Genomic DNA, 7,530 nt, shown 5'->3' with positions numbered 1-7,530 from the left:
CTCATTCTGAGGCTGATATCACCCTGATACCAAAACCAGACAAAGACACATCAAGGAAAGAAAACTTCAGACCAATATCTCTAATGAACATAGATGCAAAAATTCTCAACAAAATTCTAGCAAATCGAATACAAAAACATATCAAAAAGATAGTGCAGGGCTGGGGATGTGACTCAAGCGGTAGCACACTCGCCTGGGTTCGATCTTCAACACCACATAAACATAAAAAAAAGATTTGTGTCCACCTAAAACTAAATAAGTAAATATTTTTTTTTTTTAAAAAAAGACAGTGCAGCATGATTAAGTGGGATTCATCCCAGGGATGCAGGGTTATTTCAATATATGGAAATCAATAAACATAATTCATCATATTAAAGACTTAAAAACCGGAATCATATGATCATCTCAATAAATGCAGAAAAAGCATTTGACAAAATACAGCATACCTTCATGTTCAAAACACTAGAAAAAATAGGGATAGTAGGAACATACCTCAACATTGTAAAAGCTATATATGCTAAAGCCACAGCCAGCACCATTCAAAATGGAGAAAAACTGAAAGCATTCCCACTAAAAACTGGAACAAGACAAGGATGTCCTCTTTTACCATTTCTATTCAACATCATCCTTGAAACTCTTAACCAGCGCAATTAAACAAAAGAAAGAAATTAAAGGGATACAAATAGGTAAAGAATTCAAAGTATCACTATTTGCTGATGACATGATTATATTTAGAAGATCTAAAAAATTCTATCAGAAAACTTCTAGAACTAATAAATTAATTCAGTAAAGTAGCAGGATATAAAATCAACACCCATAAATCAGATGCATTCCTATACATCAGCGATGAATCCACTTGAAAGAGAAATTAGGAAAACTACTCCATTCCCAATAGTCCCCCCCCAAAAAATTAAAATACCTGGGAATCACTCTAACAGAAGAGGTGAAAGACCTCTACAATGAAAACTACAGATCACTGAAGAAAGAAATTGAAGAAAACCTCAGAAGATGGAAAGATCTTCTAGGCAGAATTAATATTATCAAAATGGCCATACTACCAAAAGCGTTGTGCAGATTTAATGTAATTCCTATTAAAATCCCAATGACGTTTTCATAGAAATAGAAAAGACAATCATGAAATTTATTTGAAAAAATAAGAGACCCAGAATAGCTAAAGCAATCCTTAGCAAGAAAAGTGAAGCAGGAGGCATCACAATACCAGACCTCATACTATACTACAGAGCTATAGTAACAAAAATGGCATGATATTGGCACCAAGATAAACGTATAGATCAATGGTACAGAATGGAGAATACAGAGACAAAACCCCACATAAATAGGGTTATCTCATACTAGACAAGGGTGCCAAAAATATTAACTGGAGAAAAGATAGCCTATTCAACAAATGGTGCTGACAAAACTGGAAATCCATATGTAGCAAAATGAAATTAAACCTCTCTCACTCTGCACAAAAATCAACTCAAATGGATCAAAGACTTAGGTACTAGCACAGAGACCTTGTGTCAAACAGAAGAAAATTAGGCCCAAATCTTCACCATGTCAGCCTAGGACCTGTCTGACTTCCTTAACAAGACTACTAAAGCGCAATAAGTAAAATCAAGAATCAATAAATGGGATGGATTCAAATTAAAAAGCTTCTTCTCAGCAAAGGAAACGATAATGTAGGAGAGAGTACAGATTAGGAGAAAAATCTTTACCACATGCACTTCCAATAAAGCATTAATCTCTAGGATATTAAAAAATTCAAAAAACTTAACACGAAAAAAAACCCCAAAAGCCCACCCAATCAATAAATACGCTAAGGAACTGAACAGACACTTCACAGAAGAACTATAATTGATCAATAAATATATGAAAAAGTGTTCAACATCTCTAGAAATTAGAGAAATGCAAATCAAAAATACTCTTAAGATTTCATCTCACTGCTGTCAGAATGGTAATCATCAAGAATATAGGCAACAATAAATGTTGGTGAGGATGTGGTGAAAAAGGTACACTCATACATTGCTGGTGGGGCGGCAAATTGGTGCAACCACTATGGAAAGCAGTATGGAGATTCCTCTGAAAATTGAGAATGGAACTACCATTTGACCCAGCTATCCCACTCCTTGGTTTATACCCAAAGGACTTAAAATCAGCATGCTACAGTGATGCAGCCACATCAATGTTGATAGCATCTCGATTCACAGTAGCTAGACTCTGGAACCAATGTAGGTGTCCCTCAATAGATGAATGGATAAAGAAAATGTGGGATATATACTCAATAGAATATTACTCAGCTTTAAAGAAGAGTGAAATTATGGCATTTGGCAATAAATGGTTGGAGTTGGAGAATATCGTGCTAAGCGAAATAAGCCAATTCCACAAAACCAAAGGCTGAATGTTTTCTCTAATATACAGATGCTAATTCACAATATGGTCAGGGGGGCACTAGGGAAGAATAACATTACCTTAGATTAGGTAGAGGGAAATGATGGGAGGGGATGTGGGGATAGGAAAGATAGAATGAAACAGATATTTACTGTATGTATACATGACCAATATGATTCTGCAACATGTACACTCAGAAAAATGAAATTATGCCCCATCTATGTATGATATACCAAAGTGCATAAATGCATTCTACTGTCATGTATAACTAATTAAAAAATATAATAAATAACATATCGCATGTACTTCAAAAGATAGCAGTCCATGTTCCCCAGTGTCTCTACATTTAAATCTTTTTATCTAGTCTGTGTTTTAAATAATTCTTTTTGAGAGAAGGAAGGTCTCACTATGTTACATAGGCTGCCCCCGAACTCCTGGGCTCAAGCAATCCTCCTGCCTCAGCTTCAACCCCCTTAAGTAGCTGGGACTACAGGCAAATGTCACAATGTACAGCCCATTCTATTTTTTAGTGTACCAATTTTAGGCATCTCTTGTTCTCCTGTACTGGAGTCTAGTATACTAAAGTCCATTTTGACAGGTAAAGGATACACATAAGCATATACATACTGCTTTAACATCTTTCTCTAGAACCAATAGCATCCCTTAAATTCCTAATGCCTCCTTCTTGGATTCAAGTAGAACCTAGTCAGTGTCTCTAAGGAAAACTGACATCATTTTCTTAAAAGAAGTGGAAATGAACATCCAGGGTTTTTTTCAGGAAAAAGCTACATGTTCCTTAGCAAGACACACTAGAATAAGTATAGTATACCATGTAAATCTATATTTTTATGTGTATAACTGTTTTCTCATGTATCCAGGAATTTGTTGTGTGGCAGGAACCAATGCTTTAACCTCTCTGGAATCTCCTACAGATAATGCTGAACTTTCTGGGAAAATGGAAAAACTGTACGAATGAGTTCCCAAGCACACTTCCTCAACAAATCGAATTTGGTTCATTGAAAATTACTTCTTTGGCCTTAGTGATGACAATGTAAAGGATATGATAGGAATAATGTTTAATTTTATTTTACCAACTTGGCTATGCCATATGTATATGTTTGTTCAAATTCTAGTCTAGATGTTGCTATGAGGGTATTTAATCAATGGACATGTGAGTAGATTATCCTGTACAATGTGTATGGCCTCATCCAGTCAGTTGAAAGACTTAAGATTTGATGGAAGTTTCCTGAGGAAGGGATGAATCCTCAAGTCCAACATAGAAACACTGAGTTTCCAGCCTACTGACATGGAATTTGAATTCAAGATTCATAAACCCAATTGTTAAGCCCAAATTTCCAGCCCAGTGGCCTATCGTAGAGTCACATGAGTCAGTCCCCACAATCAGTGAGCCAATTCCTTAAATATCAGTCTTTTTATATCCTATTGGTTCTTTTTCTCTGGAGAATCCCTGGACTTACCCTTTTGTAAACAGCCTGACTTTTGCATCCCTCCTTTCTTGCTTGCATAGTCACTTGTCAAAATGCTACAAGAATGATGTCAGCTACAATTTTCTCTCAGCCCTCTAAACAACAATACACCATGCTATAGAAATGCCTAACAGGGACCTAACCTTGTTTTAGAATAGGGTCAAGAGGGCTATGGTCATAGCTCAGAGATGGAGGTTCGATCCTCAGCACCACATAAAAATAAAAATGTTGTGTCCTTCTGCCAAAAAAAAAAAAAAATAGGGTCAAGGATTGAGCTGGGGTTGTGGCTCAGTGGTACAATGCTTGCCTAGTACGTGTGAGGCACTGGGTTCAATCCTCAGCAGCATATAAATAAATAAAGTAAAGGTAAGTGTCCATCTACAACTAAAAAACATTTTTTTTTAAAAGAATAGGGCCAAGGATTTTAAAAATTATCTTGGAAACAAAAAAATTTTTTTTGAAGGAAACTGGCATTGACATCTGAGAGATGAGTAGTAATTGGGTGAAGAGAAGAAGTGAAATGAATAAAATGTGTCAAGTGTATCAGCAGGGAAAGGCATTTGATTCTTCCCTGTAATTGGGACAACATAAGTGGAATGGAGCCCAGTAAAATATGTTGGCGAAACAGGTGCATAAAACATGAAGCTGTGCTGGCGAGGTACTTATTAATATAAGAAGTTTCTGTTGGGAAAGGATCTGGGATTATAACCTACATAAAAGCTAATAAGAATAGTTTCAGGTCAGTAGGAAAAAGGATATTCCTGGTGGAAGACCAATGTGTGTACACACTCGTAATGGTAGAAATTTAACCCTAGGCCTTTCTTAGGCAAGCACCCAAGCATTGAGCTACCTCCTAAGCCCATTTTTCTTTTCTTTTCTTTCTTTTTTTTTTTTTTTAAAGAAGGTACTGGGGATTGAAACCAGAGGCCCTTTACACTGAGCTACATCCCCAGTCCTTTTACTTCTTTATTTTGAGATAGAGTCTTGCTAAGTTGCTGAAGCTGCCCTCAAATTTGGGATCCTCTTGCCTCAGCCTCTTGTCACTAAAATTGTACGTGTGTGCTACCCCACCCAGCTGTCCTTTTTATTTTTATTTTGGGTTAGGGTCTCACTAAATTGCCCAGACTAAGCTGTATTAGTCTTGCCGTCATGGACTCTCAATGTGTACCACTGTACCCAACTAAGACAGCTTGATAGTTTACAGCAAAAGTAGTAACCAGAGTTTCATGTTTGTATGTTTCCCATGCCCCCAAATTCCATGGAGGTGGCAGGGGTTGATCTGGATAGATGCGTGCATCTTGTTGTTATAGGACTTAAACAGTAACAAGCTCGCTCTTTTTTGGGGGAAGATAGCACTTCAACTCTGAAATTTATCATCTCAAACAACCCTGAAAAATGACCCGGATACAGAGAAGTTCAGGCTTTGTATTCTTGGCATACCTAGCAAGAATATGCAGTGACCCTCAGGGCCCAAATGATCCCTCCCCAAAGTATGCTGGGTTTGTGGGATGGGTGTTGAGGAGGATTGGGTAAATCCTCAATGACTTCAAAGATATCACTGAGGAATTGAAGTCTAAGCTTTCATCATGTAGGCATGGAAAGCCAAGCATGGTGGTAAATACCTGTAATACCAGCACTCAGCTACTTAGCAAAACCCTGTCTCATTTTTTTTTTACAAAGGACTAGGAATGTAGCTCAATCATAAAGCCTCCCTGGGTTTGATCTCCAGTACTCCCCAACCCCCTGGGGAAGGTACAGTATGCCTCAGGAGAGAAAGGTATTTCTGCTGGAGATCCAGTCAAAACACAGGTGTGAAAACATGATAAGGACTTGGGATGCTCCAAAGACTTCCAAGCATCTCATTGTGGCCAGAGTTCATAGTAACAGGAGTAGGGCATGAGGAAGCTAGGAATAGAGGAGCAGTGACCAACTGTGAGAGGTCATGCTAGAAAGATAATGAAGCACTTCAATGTAGGGATTCAGCTAGACCTGACTGCAATATCCTGAGTTATAACCACCATGAGTGCCCTTGAGAAGCCCTGATCTGTATTCCCTGCATGGATTCTTGGAATACTATAAATAGATGAAACCATTAGAGCAGTACACAGAGCTACACAACCCAAACCCTGATGCCGTCAGTGCCAGGAACATGCCTGAAATCTTTGATATGAGCTTAAGCTAAACCAGGTATATTTTGACTTAGATGAAATCACTTCTGTCCTGTCTATATTAACCTCTTCCTTTTGAACCAAATCATGAGGATCCACTGGTCTTGCTGTCCCCTAGAACCAGGTTTCTCCCAGTAAGTCCCCAATAAATTACAGTCTATGCAATTTGGATCCATTGGTCGTCCTCAAGTCTCATGGCACATAGTGTCCAGTTCTCATAAATTGACACCTGTCATCCCAGAATACTTTCTCACCTTGCTCAAGAGTCTCAATGTTACATTCCAGGCAATGAATCTGTCTCTTTCTTTGGTCTCATGGCACCTTGTGGCTTGTTCTCATACATGGGGGCTGTTGTTCTGGAATATATGGATTCTCTTGCTAGAGTCTGAATGGTATGATGCAGGCAATAAGGACCACTGAAGCTTATGCTCCTAGCAGGAGGGTGTTACGCCTGATATATGTTTTGAATGATCAGTCTGGATTACCACTAGCTCAAAAAGTCTATGTGTGTGTGTCTGTCTATCTGTCTGTCTGTCTATCTCCACTGGGAAATGAACCAGGGCCCTGTACGTGGATAGGCAAAAACTATATCCCTAGCCCCATTTTAAAAAGCTTAATTTTGACCTTTTGCCTCATTGCACCCTTAAAAGCAAGATGGGTCACCAACAGCTCTATTGGAGTCACCTGAGAAAATTTGGCCAGGGTTCTCCCTCTTGTGGCATATGCTCAAACTGGCATGGGCTGATCTGGAAATATTGCGCCAACCTGTCCCTGCAGTGTTTCATCAGTACGTGAAGGATATAGGCTTCATTAAGTTGGACTAAGTGATCTTCCTCAAATGGATTGCCCAAGACAACCACCCAATGAAAGAGAACATTGTAACCCTTTGTACATAAAATAAAGTTCTAAAAACTTCCAAAAAAAAAAAAAAAGCTTAATTTTGAGACAAGGTCTCACTTAATTGTCTAAACTAGCCTTGAACTTGCAATCTTCTTGCTGCTCTAGCTGAGATTACAGATGTGCACCACCATACCCAGCCAAAAGTTGTCTTAAATGCAGTTGTGTACATTTGCTTTCTTGAAACTCCCTGAAAGTGAGAGTGAATGGATACCCTGACCCCTCCTGGGGCCCAAACCCAGCGCTTTGCACATGCTCTATCACTGAGCTCCTGTAAAGGGATTTAAATTTTTTTAACCAAAATAGTGCTAATTTATTATTTACAAAAACTTACCTGCTGTAAGTATTTTGAGGAAAAACTATTTACACTGGGAACATTAATGAAATACCTTAAGACTTAACCTAGGAAAAAAATGCTACCCTCAATGATAGCCCCTATTCATGGGAACAAACATATAATAATAGGATTTTTTAATATTTAATTTTTAGTTTTAGGTGGACACAATATCTTTATTTTATTTTTATGTGGTGCTGAGGATCAAACCCAGTGCCTCATGCATGCCTGGCGAGCGTGCTACCACTTGAGC

At 38.3% G+C, this 7,530-nt stretch overlaps 1 pseudogene; it reads left to right on the top strand.

The window, feature by feature from the left end:
• Nucleotides 1-6,700: 6,700 nt before the first annotated feature.
• LOC114094932 (small ribosomal subunit protein uS14-like) lies at nucleotides 6,701-6,870 on the top strand (annotated as a pseudogene).
• Nucleotides 6,871-7,530: the final 660 nt, after the last annotated feature.

This window comes from Marmota flaviventris, chromosome 7 (assembly GCF_047511675.1).
Source record: "Marmota flaviventris isolate mMarFla1 chromosome 7, mMarFla1.hap1, whole genome shotgun sequence".
Lineage (NCBI taxonomy): Eukaryota > Metazoa > Chordata > Mammalia > Rodentia > Sciuridae > Marmota > Marmota flaviventris.
The sequence above is the reverse complement of the archived record's forward strand: the minus strand, read 5'-3'. Positions and strand labels throughout refer to the sequence as shown.